At 42.7% G+C, this 18414-nt stretch overlaps 1 protein-coding gene across 12 annotated transcripts in view; it reads left to right on the forward strand.

The window, feature by feature from the left end:
* The window catches only part of ATXN1 (ataxin 1), a 227068-nt gene that overhangs the window by 24910 nt on the left and 183744 nt on the right, over window positions 1-18414 (forward strand). For 10 of the 12 annotated variants that reach the window (XR_009964648.1, XR_009964652.1, XR_009964649.1 and 7 more), the window contains one exon: window positions 6510-6608. The exons of 1 other annotated variant lie outside the window; for it this stretch is intronic. The gene's annotated coding sequence lies outside the window, so the exon portion shown is untranslated. Of the gene's footprint in view, window positions 1-6509; window positions 6609-16969; window positions 17916-18414 lie in introns of those variants that run through there. One more of the 12 variants, XM_062617962.1, reaches the window with a different exon arrangement.

Consider the following 18414-nt stretch of genomic DNA (forward strand, 5'->3'; position numbering starts at 1 on the left):
GCAAAATATAGCCCAAACTGGGAGTAATCATACTGAAACAGATTACTTTTTTTACATACTATACTTTCTCTATCTTTTTTTCAACTGTTTCCCAAAGTATCAGCTACATCTACTATCAGTGGTAGGATAATAGGTTAAATGAATCTTTTTTTCTTTCCTTTTTTTTTTAATGCTCTATAACTGTATAGCTGGTCTTAGGCACACAAAAGTAAATTGTTAAGATAAAATTAATCTGATACAGTTCCTGAACCTGCTCCCTTGATGTTAGTGCAAATTAATGGTGGAATTAGGATCAGACCTTTAAAGAATAATAAAATCCCAGTCATCTGCAACAGTAGTATCTTAGAGCTGATCAAGTTAAAAATATGAATGAAAAATTGTGACATATGCCTAATCCTCAAATAATTTTCATGGTGAATGGAATAATCTTCCATGGAGCTGTGAGTGGCCACCATGTTATTGTACATCAGGGCCCTATTAGTCGTAGTTTATTTACAGAGCATATGGTAACTGCTCTGAAGCATGCCATATAGAACATGCTTTTATCTTTGTATTATTGTTTAAAACTACAGTCTAATGTGTCACTGGGGATATATGTAGTCTTGGAAAAACTGTTTGTGCTGTGGTATTTGCTAGCAATGTGGTGTGTGGCCAGGATGTACACTAGGTATTCAAATTATGTATGCTGCAGAATTTGCAGAATTTGTGAATTTGCATTTTAAAATACTTGTCATTTCTGGAAATACCCCGAGGTGTAGCTGTCCACAACTTCCCTCCACTAAATAATTACATATATTTGCTTTCAAAGCTGAATCACTAAGCAGGTGGGGAGTTGGTTTCTGAGATAGTGATTTTAAACCTTACAGTCAGGACTGTGACCCAGAAAGTTGGGGGTATTTTTTAGCATTATTGCTGTGCTGTTTATTAATATGTGTGGAGTACCAAAGCCTGTAACTGAATGCTCTGCTTCCCCGAGTGCAGTTTATTGCCCTGCCTTTTAGAAAAATCAAGAGGCAGCTTGGAAGAGGTGCATACAAGACCAGAGAGCCTCATGTAAGTTCAATCCAGAGATGCTTCAGCTGGCATCACGTGGCCAAGGCAAAATAAGTTGCTTATGCCCAGTCACAGGGTGCCTAATTACATGTGAGCCCTTGGGAGTAGGGATTCAAATGCTGGGAGAGTAGACTGACATCTCTCCTTCCCAGGGTGGGGGGAACATTTCAGAGGTGGCGGGTGAGTTATGGGAGTGCTAGGGGCCTTAACCTGAAACTGTGAAAGCTGGGGCTTTGCCTGGCTGCGTGCTGTTGGGGCAAACGTTTTAATTTTTCCTGTCTGCCCCTGCCTGCCTTTTGCTGTGGTGTTTCAGGAAGGCTGATTTGTAGTCACTGGATTTTTGTGTGATGAAGAGAACTAAATAGAAATGCATTCATTATATCTATGCCTTAGCCCTGTAGGTATCCCACGAGCCCTTAACTAAGTCCGTTGCATTCTAGGCATTTGGCTTTACCAGGGTTGTCTCCTGCCCGCTCTCCACCCTACAGCAAGCTGCATGGTAGAGAGATGCTGGTGGCATAGCCTGATGAGCCTTTTCTGAAGCCTCTGAGGTCAGGGAGGGCCCTGGGCTAGCTCCTGGCTTGAACCCCAGCACCCATGTCTCCCTGAACACCCATGGGTGCATGCTCAAGGCTGGCTACTTCCCCTGTCCTGCATGCCTTCCTGAATGCCAGCCCCGCAGTGTTCCCTGGAGCAGTGGCATGCGGATGTGCGGCAAGGTGCTCCCTGCTTGCCAGACCATGATGTGTCAGTGCTCCCGGAGCAGCAGCTGCTCCTCAGTTTTCCTGCTTTTCCATGCTGCTGCAGGGTCAGGCTTCTCCTGAGAGCAGGTGCCTGATGCTGATGGTGCAGCTGGCACATAGGTTAGAGGGATGAGGCATATGGGGGCTCCTTGCGAACTTGCACACCTGCGTGGTTTCAGAGTACCCAGAAAATATTTAGGCAATTTTAATTGCTAAGCCTGGAGGTTTTTAAAATACACTCCAAATGCTGCATAATGTCTATAACCCCAATTTTCCTGTCCTTCAGGAGTATTGCTGCTTTGGGGTAGCTGGATACAACATTGTATAATGGATACAACAGTGTTGCACCATGCATGCCTAACTGCAGGAAAAATGCAACTTGCAGTCTTCCCTGGAGGTTGCATACTGCCAAGTGTGGCTGGTTAACACTGGTTAATTGGTTTGCAGTGTAAGGGTGGTTTTTAGTTTGTACTCTGTGGTGGCAGTAGTGACCAGAGGCTGTGGTCTGTGAGCCGGTTGACTGAGAGCCTGCCTCTGAAGAGCTGTGACTCAGGAAAGCTAGCTTGCTGTCAGCTGGCACCCCACTGCTCTGTGGAGGGCTTTGCTTTTACCAGGAAAACCTTAGGGAGCTTGCAAATGGGAAAAGATTGAAAGCCTGCTCTGCCTTTCCAGAGGTGAAGTGAGATCATAAAATTATCATTTTGGTGCTCTGATGGTTTTGTGGATTATTAATTGTATTTTTTCATTTTCACGTCATTCTCTTGCTTCTTTCCTGTCCACCTTTGTCTTTCTCTTTGAATATATGTGCAGCTTTTTGAGATCCAAAATTCTTTATTGATCTAATATAGCGTTGAAGTGGGATGACTTTGAAGACACTGCAGGGTAGCTTAGTGAATTCATTTTAAATTAGTGTTTAACACAGGACTTCATCTTTAAAGATCCCAAATATTCTGTGAGCAGTGTTGTGGTTATGGCTGTTTTCAGAGAACTTGAGTTTGCAGGAAAAATCATCCTAGGGGGTAAATATTTTCTACTTGTTTTCACTACAAAAGGGAGTAAGCTGTTACTGTCAGTGTTTGTGGGAACACAGCTGTCCATCCATTCGTGAGACCTTGTGGTATATGATAATACTCCTATGGTCATTTTTTAGATACTGAAGCATGGAAGTGAAACTCCCTTGTTTCATTATGCAGCTATATGCAAATAATCCTTTTTTCTCCCTTTTTTTTGATGTTATTTCTGACAATTTTTTAGGCATTTCACAGCACCCCTGGTAGATTGGCCCAAAACAAGAGAAAGCAGTCCTGGAAGTTCAGCCTGGCTCATACCAGAGTGTGCTGCCTCACTTGCTTTGTTGCAAATTCACATCAACCCACTGGCATGATAATGTGGAACAAGCTGTGGAGTCATCTGCAACTTTGCTTAATCTTGAACAGTCAGGCTGGCAAGAGAGTGGAAAATGCTCTTCAGCAGGAGGTTTAATGCTTAGGAAAGTCTGAGATGGAGCACAGATTTGTGCCGCATATAGGAGTAAATTCTTGCTTGGATGGGGATGGCCTTGCTTCTGTCTCATGCGCATTGGTGCTGTTGTGCAGGGTGACAGAAGAGGAACAGCAGGTCTTGCCCAATTTCAGTCCATGTTCTCCTGGTGCTTTGGTGGGCCTCGCCCATGCATGGTGACAGGGATGTGCCCAGCGGGGTGTTTGCTCAGGCAGTGTCCTTCATGCTAGGATAGCTAGGAATCGTGGAGTCTTGCTGGAGTTCAAGTGAACTGTATAATTAGCATTATTTTAGTTTCCATTTGGTTCTAATAGTACCAGGAGGCCGTTTCTACTTTGCATAACTTACTAGAAAAGGTTTTTTTACTTTCCTACATGTACACGTTAAATAGAAGAACATGTGGTTCTCTTTGTCAGGCGACAGCATGCTCTCTGTTTTCCAGTGTCATGACCAGCAAGTGTGAAATCTGCATCAAAATGCTTTTCCCAAGCATCTTTTAGGCTGACCTGGGAGAAGTACTGCTGTGTGTTCTGGATGCTCATACCTGAGCTCAGGGCAGATGCCTGCTCTGGTCCCCACTTGTGTTAACAGACTTTTTCCTTTGAGTTTGTTAGTAGTTAAACTGGGGAAGTGATCTGAGAAATCTTCCAGTGTGAAGGATGTGAGGTAGGAATGGATGGGAGGAAGCCTAAGTGATATGAGGGAAGCAGCAGGCTAGAAAGAAGGTCCAATAAAATCAAATAACAAAACACACCCATAAAACTGCAGGACCACAAGTTTGAAAGAGTAGCTTTATGTTTACATGCTTGGCACAGCTTTCATTTCTAATTTGTCTTCCTTCCTTCAGGCATCCTGCTGCCAGAGAGGTGGTCTGTGTGCCTGCTCTCTGCAGCTGGAGAGTCCCTGGTCTAGTCATGCCAATGATGGCAGAGGGCCATAGCCAAGGGAGATAACAGTCTTCCCCATAGCAGTCATTACCCTTGGGTGAGTGTGCTCAGCTGGCTTTCCAGATCATAGGTTTCAGGCAGTAGGGTATTAGAAATTTTATAGGCTATTAAATATATTCTTGGAGCATTTGGCTGCACTAAACACAGCTTTTAATAGAGTTCAGATTTGAGATTTTTGGGACAGAGAGGGTTTGGACATAAACTTCGTTAATTTGGTTTTGAAAAGGGAAGTTCTTTCATGCTTTGAAGGAAAAAAAGACTATGCAGACAGAGCTGCAAGTCTCTTCCTTAAATCAGAGTTTTCTGCCTGAAATGGGAACAACTCAGCAGAACAGTTTAAGTAAACATGGCCATAGCTGCTTATCTGAGACACTGGCATCCTCTCTTCTGTGTTTTTTTTTGTGGTATCCTGGCATCACTTAGTCAGTGATGTGTTTGTTCTCACAGAACCTCCTTCACAGGCATGTACTTTTACATCCAGTATTTGAGGCTTCATCTGAACAGCTCATTCCAGGAGCGTAAGTTTTCTACACCTATGTAGATGAGATTTCTTAATTGCTGTTTGAAAGGTCTTTCCCCCTCCAGCCCCCAGTTTCTTTGTACCTCTGTCATGGCTTCTACATTTATTGTGGGTGAAAAAACAGGCAACTGTTCCTGAGTCATCTCAAGTTAGTGTTCAGCAGAGAACAGGATAAAATCTAGGCCAGAGATGGCAAGTGACTGGTGGTGTCCAATTGTAGTCTATGTGTGGAGTATGTGCATGTAGTATTAACACTTGGAGACTTGCTGAAAATCACGTATGTATGTGAGAGGGCAGGGAGTTAGGTACTGTGCTCTAAAGCTTGTGTGTGAGCATGGGATCATTTTCTTCTGCTAGGTAGAAAAAATGCACCATACTGTGAGAATGGCTTATTGATGCCTGACAGTGCAGCTTGGGTGGGTTTTGCCTGTGTGTGTTAAAATACTGTAGACTCACACTAGGTCTCTTATCCAGGGAGCACTGCCACATGTAGGTAACATTTGTGCACTCCAAGGTACTGAATTAAAACTTCATTACTCAAAATACTCTTGAGTATTTTGCTTTTGTGACCAGCTTCTAAAGGACCAATTTGTTTTAATTTGTACATAAACAACAAAAACATTTTAGTTACAGAATGTGGGATAGTAATTCGATAGGTCTAGTAAATAAAACACTCCTGTATTTGGTAGAGTAATTCTGCATATTCTGTAGCATATTCTTTAAAGTTATGGAAGAATAAGAAATGAGAAGTGAGAGAAGCTTTTTTTTGACAAGAATTAATATGTATACATTTATGAGGCTCTAGTATTTGTTCTTCCTCTTTCTGACTATGTTATAAGGAATAAAATCGATTAATAAAAAAAAAGAGAGAAAAGGAATACTGTGCCCCTCTCTCTGCCAGTTCCATCATGCTTCAAGCAGCAATGCATCAGGACATGGGAAGTGATCTCAGCCTTACTTTTAGTTATATTTTTAAAAAAGGTGTGTCTTGGTGAAATAGTCTCCAAAATTATAAAGCTAGTACACATGCAGGTGTAAGTATCTTGCGCTGTTGATGCCAATCTAGTACATAAAGAGCTTCACAACTGTTTGGATTTACTCTTCTTTCATAATGGGCTGTAACTTGTTTACTAATGCTTGAAAGCATGTACGCATCAAATAAATCTCTGGTATTTGGGCCATAGTGTACCAGCATTAGGCAAAAGGAAGATTAGCCACACTCTATATTAAGCTATGATCCACTTTACTCTTGATTCCTAGCTATACTAAAACAATCAAACCATCAAAGAACAAAATTAGTGGAAGGATTCTTCAGACAATAGATTTATTTCCATGTTTATTTGCATTATTGTTAAGAAAAGGGCAATCGGAAGAGCAAATCTCTTTGGGGCTCAGGGCATTATGAATTAGTCATAAGATACAAAGTGAGCTTTTGGGTGTGGAAAACTAGCAACAGATGGAAATGCTAAATAGCTGCATCGTATGGTGTTGCTGCAACAGCTGAGAGACAGTACACATGCTTTGAGTGCTGGTGCTGTCCATAGATGGTCTTTAGCAAGCATTGGAACTAGATGATCTTAAGGTCCTTTCCAACCCTAACTGTTCTATGATTCTGTGATTCTATTGTATTGGCAAATCTGACACAGAATGAATTTGCAACAGTGACTCAAAAGACTTTCCTAACATGAAGCATCTTTATTGCATATCATTTTAGCTCTTTCCTGTTTTTACTCTGCTCTCTTTCAGTGAAAAGGTCAAGAAAAGCAGTAGCTCAGTGGCTGAATTTTTCAGAAGTGCTTTACAGTGGGGAAAGTGGGGAAACCTCTTAAAGTGGTGTCTTACTCAGTAAGTTAAGCCTTTTGTTCCTCAGTTAATTTATTTTCCCTATTTTTTGTTGATTGTTATGTATCAGATTAATTATAGTGACTTTTAAGGTATCTCCAGGCAGGTGTGGAACTCCATTTCAACTTTTCCTCTCCCCTAGGGTTAGCCTTTGCAGTATGAAACCTGTCAGCCCACCTTGCTAGACATGGTAACGTTGAGTCAACTCTGTAGTTCTGTAACATGACTGCCCATCTGCAGTGAATGTGTTTGGTTGCTGTATTCTGGTTCGGAGGATTACAGTGTGCCTCTGACTTCTTCACTTTCTCTGCACATGTGTGTGCATGAACCTACACACTTGAATAACACTCTCCCTTTGCCATTGAACTCTGAAAGCCACCAGCTGCATTAGCTGAGATTTTCAAAGCTCAGAACATGAGCTTTGTAAGCAGTAAGCTAGGTATACTCGATACTGCTATCATGCTAAGGAATTAAAAAAGAGAGAACTCTATACTTTACAGTAAAAGACAGAAATGAAGGCATACAGGAAGATTTTCTTGATGAACCTACAGTTTCAGCTAGTGCTGGTGCCTTACTGTTGATTCAGATTGAATGTCAGGGCCTTAGAAAGTTAAGTGCTGAATATTCAAATGTAATTTGTAGCATTAAATGAGGACGGCTTATAAGTTTAACTAGCCTTAAGGGTGCTAAGTATTTCCAGCTGAGGCCAAAAGGACTTTCAGCTGGTCAGCAGTTCTTGTGATTGGGCCTGATCCTACTTGCTGTACTTTTCTTACACACCTAGTATTGCTGCATTTTTCACAGGTATGAATTTCTTTGCACACATCTTTTCATGCCTCATTTGTTAACTCTTCTGTTCTGCAAAATTGGCAGGATGACAGCAAGCAACTCCCTCATCCTTTTGTGTCAGGACTAATCCTCAGGGTTCTTTCTGATGTGTCTCCAGAAATACATATTCAGCTTAGGCTGAATGCTGATTTGATTTGTAGTATTAAAATGTGGACAGTGCAGATCAGTTTCTGAATATTTTCTGTCTCTTGAAACTGTTGTAGAGGTGTACAGGAACAGTTCCAGAGTTTTAAGGTCTCTGTCACATAAAAAATGTTTTTAAAATACAGCTCCACTTTAGCACATGCCTAAGTACTTTGCTAAATCTCTACATTTGGCTTCATTTAGCATAGTTGGAGCTTTGCAAGTTAGCTGACCAGTCATTTAACAAGTTGTGGTACTTTAGTGCTTACAATTTAGTTACTCTGCTTTAGTGTGATAGACAGATTTTTATTTTGATTTCAGATTATATAGCTTGTTTTTACTTCAGTCTTCTTTTACTCGAGGTATGATTTAATTGAAATTTAGTTGCAATGATTGATGGTTGCTTTATTTGATACCTGTTTGTAAGCATTAATTTGCTACTTTTTCAGCATACTGATATTTGTCAGAAAAGAATGATACTGTTTCTTTTGTCAATGAAAATGAGGCTATAAATGACTGTAATTTGGGATATGTTTCTGGTATGAGCAAACAGTATTCCCTTGGTGAGTTTTATGCTATGGAAAACTGGGTTATTGTATTTTAGAAAAGACCTGTATTCCTCTAAAGAGGAGTGGCATTGTGCAACTCCTGGAAAATATAAGAAGAATCTGAATGTATGTATATTTGTATTCAAAGTACACCTCAGTATCTGCCATGTTGTTCCTCCTGGTTCACGCAAGGGACTGGAAATGGTTGGTTGCAGGTTCTGTTCCTGATTTTTGTTATTTTTATTTACCCCAGTTTCATAGGTCATGAGATGAATGATTGAACTCTCTGCACCTCAGTGCAGTCACTGGCCAGGTTCTTCTCAGAGCTACCCTGTGCCTGCCACTGATGCGGCTCTGTTAGGTCCTGAGCCGGTGATACCCGCAGGCACCAAAGATGAAAATAAGTCGCACAGATGTGCTACTTTGTATTTTGCTAACAAGTACAAAAGGATTTACCAAAATTACAACTGGAGAGTAAGCTGCGGGAGGAGGGAGATACAATGTATTCTTTCCTGCTAAAATGACAGTGTTAACATTCTTGGCAGCATCACGGAGCTCCACGGTAACTTCTGGTTTACAGTTGAAAAATGCACCAAATAGCATATACTGTTTAATTCTGGGTTGCATTACACAACAGAAATTGATTGCCTCAGTGAAGCACATCTGCGTTGCGAGAGTAAACCCTCCTGGGAAGCAAGCGCATCTTCCACAGAAGTTGGAGTGAGGCATGGCCAGGGCATTGCTATTTTGGCAAGCAAAGGGAGCCAGTGTTGGAAAGCTGCCTCACCTTTCACTTCCCATGGAACTTACCCTTTCTCCCCGTTTCAGACAACAGCCACTGCCACTTGCTTCTCCTGGTGCTGGTGGGGGCCTGGGGATGCTTTCTGTGGTTGATTAAAGCATGAATATGGGTTTTGAGAGCCATGAAGATGTCTTCGCTGTCTGTCTGGCTTGTTTGTGATCCCTGAGGAGGATAGGCTATTAAGGAGCAATAATGCAATTATTAAGTAAGGAATGCAATTCAAAAATCATCTGGAAGAACTAAGAAAATGTTTTGATTTTTGTTTAAAAAGCCCAACCAACCAAACCAAACCAAGCTAAATCCACACCTCTGCGGGAGTATCTTCTTTAACTCATAGGTTGGCAGTAGTTGATGACAGGTACAAAATTCCTGTCATTTTTATACTGTTTCATTTGGCTTCTTCCAAGCCTCTTGCTTGCTGGAAGCAAAGTCAGGCTCCTGCTGTCTCAGTTCAGCTAAAGTTCTTCTGTCAGCCTAAAGCTTGGTTATTAACCCTCATATTCCTCTTTTCAGCATGCATTATTTTTTTATGGCAGTGTTGAGCAAAGGCTCTCCAACAGCACCCGTGACAATGTAATTGGACCTCTCTGATAGAAATTACTCCCTCTTTAATAGGGGGCTGTGGATGCTTTCTTTGAAGCAGGCTGGGTGTCTGGTCAGCCAGTCTGAAATGTGGGTGCACAGAATTTCACCTGGCACTATAAGTAGTTATTCATGATTTGCTGTTAAACTGCAAGACTGGAGTGAGATTCCCCAGGGGTCTGTCCTGGCTTTGGTAATACTCACTGTTTTCATTATTGAAATGACTGATGGAGCAGAGACAGCAGTTATTAAATTTACATAGGATAAGAAGCATGAAGGGGCTGCAGGCTCCTTGGAGAGCAGGCTTAAAGTTTAGACCTGCCCTGGCTAAGTGGAGGGGTAGTTTGGGTTAAAAAATACCAGGATACAAACTTAGAAGCAGCATACAGGGATAGTTGCATGGCATAGGATGGAGAATGGCTGACTCAGTAGTGGTCCTACAGAAGATTTGTGAGCTGGAATTGGGATGTGCTGGAGGCAATTTGGCCTGGTTTAGTTGAATAGGGTGTTCAAAATCACAGCTGGTTCCCAGACCACCAGTGAAAACTAGCCTGCAGCATGTCCTGCTCTCCAGTCCCCTGGGAGCTGGGCTGCCAGTGCTCTGCTGAGTGGGCAGCTCATCCTTCCCTTCTCTGCTTGCTTCCACTCCAACCCTGGAGATGGCAGCCCTGCAGCTCCATCATGAGCACCTGCAGGGAAGAGCCCCAGCTCCTCCAGGCCTCATCCGTGTGTGCAGGACAGTGCATGTGAAGGGGATCATAGACCTGAGACTGTGGGTGTCGTACAGTTGTACAAGGAACAAGGTTTACCCATCCCTGCCCCTCAAAAAAAGCACTGTTTTGGGTTGTGTAAAGAAAAGGTACAAAATAACCCATCCACTCCACTCAGTATTGGAAATGGCTCAACATCTAGTTCGGGGCACAACATAGTCAAGAGCCAGCTGGATGGCATCCAGGGAGAAGACAGTGAAAATGATCAAAGATTTGGAAAGCATGACCTGGGAAAGAACATGAAAGAAATGAGATTGTTTAGTCTACAGGCAAGAAGGCCAGTAACAGATGTGATAGAAGTTTTCAAGTATGTGGAAGGTACCTACAGGGAGAAAGGGAATAAATTGTACTGCACAACTGCAGGGTTTAGGATGAGAAGAAATGCACTTAATTCGGAGGTGGCTAGGCTTAAGTAAACACTTAAGAAAACTTTCAAGTGATAAGGGTATTTTGATGCTGTAGTTATTTGTCTTTGGGAAAGCCATGGAAGCATCGTCACTGGAGGTTTTTATAAAACAGATGAACCTCCTCCAGGAATATTTTGGGCGCTGCTTCGGGGAAGGAGGTGGAACACATGCTTCTGAAGGTCATTTCCCAGGAAATAATGAAGATTATTACTTTTTGTGATCCTGTGGACTTGGGTAATCTCAAATAACCCAACAAATAACTCCAAAGATAGTGGCAATTTGTTATTGCAGCATATCACTGGTAAATAGACAGCTGATTTACGCACAAAAGAGCGGTGACATCCTTCTGCTCTCTGTTTTTTGTTTTGTTTTGTTTTTTTTTTTAAAGAAACAATCTGAGTAAGCTAATTTTACTGGAACATTTCAAAAGGCTGTTCCTGTAAATATATTACTCTGTCCAGAAATAGAGGAAGTAATGTTGGTTGGCTGTGCTTATTGAAGTATTGTGCAAACACAATCAGTACTCGCTAATACATAGAGTGGCCGTAGTAAAGCCAGCAGTACTCCATGAGGCATAAGAGAACAAAAAAGTATATAACATTTTGAAACACAGCTTCCCCTGTTCCCCTTGCTGGGCAGGGCAGGGAAGATCAGGTCTGTGCTGCTACAGACTGTGGGAACAGCCTAGGTGGTAGTTTCTGCAGGACACATGTCAGAGACTTTCATGAGTTGGTAGGGCCAGGAAGTTTGGGTCTAGTGAGAGCAGCCAGGCTCCTTGTTTCCTAGTGCAGCTCTAGGCTTGAAAGCACCGAGCGGTGTTTTGTCACTGTCATCCTGGGACTAAGAGCACTGGCGGAGAATGGTGCAGAGTCACCATCTGCCCAGCACGGATCTAGCAAGGCTTATCGTAATCTTGGCAGGATCCACGCTAACTCCGAGCAGTCAGACATCACCACGTGTTCATGTCCCGGGCCATGCAGCGCTGTGCTTATGCCAAGAAACCTGCTGCTGAGCTAGTCCTCGTGCCTCTGCATCTGGAAGTATTGCCCTGAGCACTCAAGAGTTGCTGGCCGATACCTCTTTGCAAAAGCTTCCTTCTTCTAGTTTGCTGCTATGCAGGTCTGTGTCCTGATTGAGTGTGATAACAGAATGAGGGCATGTATTCACTTGTGCATATATGTGCATGTATTTTAGCCTGTTGCCTTTCTGAAATGTGAAACACTGGTGTGCATTTGTGCCTGTCCTTGTGTATCTGCCATGCGTCAGCAAACTAACATTCTTCTTCATGATCCTGAGTGTCCCATCTCATGAGAAATGAATCAGTACTGCTGCTTCTGTGGAGAGTTCTTCAGGAGGACTTAAATTGCTGCTTTCAATTGTGATTAAAATCAGCAAGCAGGAAAACCTCATTAAAATAAGGTTTCTTCTAAAATTTTGTTTTGCTTTTACTCTTTTTAGTTATGGTCCTTAAATAAGGGAATGATTACAGTACTGGAAACTATATATTTCTTTTAAACTTGGTCTATGTTATATTTCTACAGATGTTCCACCAGCAATCTGGTGCAAGATAGATTTCTGTGGGCCTATAGTTGTTATATGTTTTCTTTTCACTATTTACTAGATTATATTTTTGCATGTGACTTTTATCAGGCTACATTCACATGAAAATAAATGTTCAGCAAAAATGCACAAAAAGAGATTTTGAAACATTTCTGTCACGTAACTAAATGCTTCCTTAAAATAGGAGCTGGGAAATGGGAGGGAAAAAAAAACCAAAACCAAAACACCCCCCCTTGTTTTGCATTAAAATTAAGCCATTTTAAAAAGGAACAGTTAATTGTAGCTATTAAGTCAATTTATTTTTTTGTCATGGTATCTTAGATAAGAGTTTTGCAGATCATAGATCCTGAACTCTTGCACATCACTTCTGTTAAGACATTATTTGAACTCCTGTTTTGTTACTTTTACAACTTCCAGTTCCTTTCTGATGTTTATAAGTGTTCAACTCAGACTGCTAAATGCACTGAAATGATGAAGTTACTGTATCTAGCCTGGCAGAAGAAACTGCTACTGCAAGCTTATCAGTCAGTCCTGGTCTAAGAAGTGTAGTCAGTAACTGCTGTTAGTTCCCAGGTTGGATTTGTCTTTGAGACTTCAGCAGCAAACATGTCCTGCTCTAAATATGGCTTAAAAAAACCAACCTGACTTCAAATGGTTTTGATGGATTCAGTATTTAAATGTAATATGGATCATCACGACTTAGTTTAAAGTATGTCTTAATTTACACACGAGAGAGGTCACTTATATATTAGTCGGTATGTGGGAGGTGGTGACCTCACTCCACTGTGCCCAGAGGGAGAGAAGAGGGTTGCATAGCAGACTGGGGAGAGGAAGAGGGCTTGAGGCTTTGCCATTGTGTTCCTAGTCACGTTCTTGGATCTTGCAAAAGTGGCTCTGTCTTTCAAATTCATCCAGTTGTAAATGAGGAGGTGAGACTGAGCACTGTTGAGAGATTTTAGGAATGCAGTTAGTAATTTTATTTTCTGCTGTGCTACATAATCTCTCTGAGGAAAAGGCAGCAATAGCTGTTGGTCCCATGGGGGCAGCAAGCTCAAGGCACATATGGATCAAGTGCGATAACACTGATCACTTGGGGAGTCTTGTGCTTTTCTTCTCAGGGAGCATTGCAAACAGGAGCTGGAAGTAAAGCTACGAGACAAACACATTTTCTGTACCTAGTGCATATTATGAAGGCCAGTTCTTGGAAACTGGGAATAAAATCAAAGATGTGGTGCTGAGATAAATCTTGAGAGATGGGCACAGGCAAAGGATTAGGTGATTCCCCCACTTTCATCTCTCTTAGCTATGACTTCTTTTGCTGTGCACACTTGCCGTCGTTGTCTCTTTTCAGAGTTTACACAGGAAGAAGTTACTGCTCCTAGCACCTACTATGCTGGTTAACACTTAACCAATGTGAGCTCTGCACTCTATTGCTTACACCTTTACTTTCTGCTCTCCTAGCTTGACATCCATCCTTGGCCACCTTTGATGCAGGATGTCGCCCTTCCCTAGCTGTGTCTTACAGCTTGGGTTAGATGGATGTGTGCATCTGATGGCTTCTTCAGAAAGCAGATGTGCAGAAGTGTGTATATTGCCAGAGGGCTGTGGCCAAGAGACGTAGAGACCTTTTTGCAGAACTATCAGTGATGGTTTGTCACCATCTAGCAGCCTCTGTGGTGAGGGCCCAAGAGCCCTGTGATGGGAGTTATGTTGGTGCAGCACGTTTCCGTGCTGAGGACAAAGGAGTCCTCACTGAGTGTGCGTCTGAGTTCTGATCACAATTTGTCGCTAATTGGGTTAGTTGACACATTGTGTCTATGTGAAAATTGTGCAGTGCTTTTCAGGGATCAGTTGCAGAATGTATGGAAGCACTGGCATCGTGAGCTCAAAGAAAATCAAAGAGCCCATGGTGTGTGAAAATCAGCATTAAAATGGGTATAACGGTGTTTCTGCATGGCCAGACCCTTGAAGGGGAAATAGAAGCAGATTAGACTCTGAAAAAAAAAAAAGGTTGTGCATCAACTTCCATGAATCCTGTGCATTTTGAACTTTTTGTTTGTTTGTTTTTTAAACAGATTGCCAGTGGAAGCTGTAATCAGGAGTATGCTTGTTTATAGAGCTACAAGAGGGAGGTCAGCACAGTGATTTGTGGTTGCAGCCTGATTCACTACTGCTGCAGCCAGCGGATGGTGGGCAGGGTTGGGTGGATTTCAGGAGTACCAGAGGCACTAACTGCAGGCAGTTAAGAGGGACCTTCTGCAAACAAGTAAAGAGAGGAGTTCCTCTGCAGGCAGGCCAGAAAATGGAAGTAGCAGCTAGCAAAACCTCTAGACAAGATTAAAACTGACAGGAAATGAAAAGTTAACTTCACTGTTTCTCTTACAGGCTGACCGCCCTCCCCCTTTACTAACGCTTACAATGTCTGTAGGAGAGCAGTTCCTCTACCTACTTCTTGGAAGGCACATGCTTAGGTTAGAAAAGTCCTTGACCAAAGTGCAGAGCAAAGCTCTGCTGTCAGTGAGCCTGCATGAGCCTTGGCTCTCAGTCCAGCTTTATTTCAGGCGCGCAGTTACTGTCATTATCTCCATAAAGCTGCATTTGAAAGCAAGGACCTGTGTAAAGAAGGAGAGTATGGCTCTTTCCTCTCTCTCTCTTGTGCCTGTTGATCTGTTACAACAGATCTGCTGCTGTGCAGAGTGTGTTAGGCTCAGCAACTGCTCTTCCTCGGCATACCTGCCAACTTTTGAAATCTATAAATAAAGATGTCTGGAGCAGGGGGAATAGACACACCTTCTAACTCCATTGAAATACTTGGACACAACATGCTTATTTTGGCAGGACAGACTGGGATAAGTGAAATATATATATATATATATTTTGCTAGAATATAGGGACTGTCTCTCCCAAATAAAACAGCTGGCATGTATATGTGGCTAAAGCAGATTTGCTCTAGATTTATGCTTGTCATGCTATGAGCTGCACTAAAAGAAAACGAAACAAGTCATTTTTCATCCCCCTCAAATGTAGACCTTTGCCAAAGTTTGTTTCTTAAAAATTGGATGAACCTGATGAAGCAGGATCTTGTGTCTAAAAATAGAGCATTTTACTTATACCCTCTCAGGCAGAGTATAATTTTACCTCAGCCAAGAAATGAGATGAAAGGTGATTTGAGCTTTGCCTTACATCTTTGTCCTCTTTGAGCTTGTGACGGAGAGCCCTCGTCTTTCCTGTTCAGGTTCAAAAGTGCAGTGAGTAGGGTTCCTGACAGTGAAGAACCACCATTGCAGGTCATTTTATGTGGTCAGAGCAGCAGCTGCTTTTCACAGGTAATGTGGCCTTGTGTAGGACTATGGTTTGTGCTATCCAAGAACATGATGCTTGGTCTCTTGAGGCTAAATGTTCCGCTTTCATAGCAAAATGGGGTTTGGAATCCTCAATTAAAAGATGGAGCTTTAAACTGGTGTTTTGCAAAGCCACCTGAGCTGCAGGTATGCTGGAGTATAGCTCCACAAATAGCCCTAGCTGCTCTTTCGGCTTCTAGAGATGCTTATGAGCTGTGTGGCTGCGGCTGCCTCCTGGCTCCGTGAGGCAGAAAGAGGCTGGACAGGGGTGGGGGCTGCAGTGCTGCAGCCTCCTGCCCTTGGCACCCACCAGGAAGGCAGAGTCTGACTAGCAGGAACAGAAAAGCTGGCTGTCGGCCCAGTTGAATGCCATGATCCCAGTGACAGCTTCCTTCCCCCTTCTCTTCCTCCCCACCCCGCTGACTGAGCGGTTCCGAGGGTGGTGTCCCAGAGCACTTGTCAGGGTGTGTGTGTATGGTGGTGGGGTTGCTGTTGCTTTGCTTTTTGGTGTTTTTTATCGTGTGGGTCTGTCAGCACCTGTTTGCCTGCTGCTTTTCTGACTGTGCGCAGTGTTCTTTGATTCACGGTATTGCAAGCTTATGAGCCAGCACGAGCTTGGCATGACCACTTCATTAGAGCAAAGGACGCCTGTGTCCTGTAGGGTCGTTTTAGTAAAAACATGTCGCATCTGCTGCTTCTTATCACTCTTTTTATCTGTGCTGCTGACTCATGCAGTGTGGTGTGCTCAGCTCTCCAGTGCACTCACATCACACTTTGAGTTACCTTTACTATGACTCATGCTTGTTTTTTCAAGTGGCAGGTGTCAAGCCAAAAACAACCCAGTCTTGTCCCTCTCTCATGTGTTCTGTCCTAGCTGACCCTTTACCTCTGCGTCTTGTCTTCCTGTCATAATCTTGTCCTTCTCCTTCCAACCCTAATGATTCTGTGATTCCACAAGTAAACCATCTGTAACTAAGTTTTAGGCTGTGTAATTGAATCCTTACAGCATCTCTGCACCTGAGGCTATAGAGATTGCCAGGCTTGCCCTAAAATACATTACTTGTTTCTTCTGTTAAAATAAAATTTGTTAATGTTTTGGTATGAGATTTTGCACTGGGACATGTGCATCTTTCATATGTAGATATGTAGTGTATGCACACAGATCCAAAGCCTCTTCAAATTTGCCTGCGTATTGGGCTAATGAGACCACAACTTCAGACAGCTTGTGCTGAGGATTTCCTTTCTTGTTCTTGGCCTGTAATTCCCGAATCAGCTCCTAGACCAAGGTGTGCATCCTCTGTGCCAGTTGGTAACACACTAGACCAAGCTTGAAATCCCCACTTGAAGTGCTAGTGTGTTGTTTCCAGGTTGAAGAGGAGGACTGGTATTTCCTTGCTTCAGGTGAAGGGAATTTCCCCAGTGATCTTTTTGTGGACAGATTTGTGTCCCTTTAGCCCTTTTCAGCACTGAGATCCATAAATCCTTTTTCAAAGGTACGTGCTTCACTGATGTCAGATGATTGGCAAAGATTGCTGTAGAGTTAAACTGATGCTGAGTTCTTTATCTTAACTGTCCTGAGCCCTTGGCCACATCAAACTTCTACTAAAACTGGCGGTCTGGTTAAAATTTGTTTGCCTTGAATAAACCTTGTAGAATTGGGCTTCTATACTGTTGTTGTGGTAACTACTTTGATATCATAGAATGTAGCCTAGAAATGAGGGACAGAAATTCTAAGAAAAAGTTTTAAAACAGGAAGGTGGGATAATGCCAGATTTTTTCATTTAAGAAAGAAAAGTTTTCGTCATACTCTTCTTGCAAAACATGTTTAGATTGCTGTGTCAATTTTCTTTTTTAGGAGCAAAATTATGCTTTTTTTCATTGGGGCACACAAATGATGGGAACACACAACTGTCTCTTCTAGACGTGTAGAAAACACTTTTCAGTGCTAAATGTGTAACGCTTTTTTTTTTTAGACCAAGCTGCTTAAAATTTTTCCAAAGGTTAAGTGCATGATAGATTTATCTGCGCCGTTGAAGTAGCACCACTTGATCAAGCAGACTCTCCAGTTCTCTCTCAGCTCTCTGAGATGGAGAAAAGTCTTTTCTCTGCCTGTTCTGCAGTTGGCTGGAGACTTGGTAGCTCCTTGCCATGGAAGGCACCAGGCCACGTTCAAGCATTCCCTTGTGGTGTGTGTGACTTGGATAGATTGGGCCTGTCACTGCTAGCAGCTTGACCTGAAAATATCAGAGGGGCACGTGGCTAAGTGCAGAAGCTTCATACTTCCAAGCTTGTGGGACTGGCTAGCCATTGGCTTTGGTCTCTGGGCAGGTATGTTATGTCCTCTCCCATTCCCATCTCACCTTCCTGTTTCCCTGGAAAACTTTGTGGTGCTGTGAATTTGCTATTGCTGGGTGTCCTTGGCATTGTGCTGCCAAGCTTTATTAGTCCCTGGTGTAAGTAAATGGGGCTGATCATGATCATAAGCAAAATATTACATTGTTTATGAGAAGCATCTTGTTTTCTTGTAAGCCTAAACTAATACACTCCATAACTCCAATCCACAAATATATGGCCCTCCTGCCCAACGCATGGCATTTGAATAGGAAGTAGTGGTTGCTTGTTCAAGTCTTTGACGAGCCTTTGTGAGAACATGCCCATGGATGATACATATGAATGGTGCTGTCCCTGACTTGCTGTACATGGCACTGAGGTATGTCATGGGCAGGCAGTGTGGTGCAAAGGATATCAGTGCTTATCGATGGAGGTCCGTGTGCCTCACAGTCACATGCCATGGCTGCATCCTTGGAAGATGGTGGCCTGTGGAGAC

The sequence above is a fragment of the Pezoporus occidentalis genome, unplaced genomic scaffold (assembly GCF_034315485.1).
Source record: "Pezoporus occidentalis ecotype Australia unplaced genomic scaffold, CSIRO_AGI_Poc_V1 ctg2, whole genome shotgun sequence".
NCBI classification, from domain to species: Eukaryota; Metazoa; Chordata; class Aves; order Psittaciformes; family Psittacidae; genus Pezoporus; species Pezoporus occidentalis.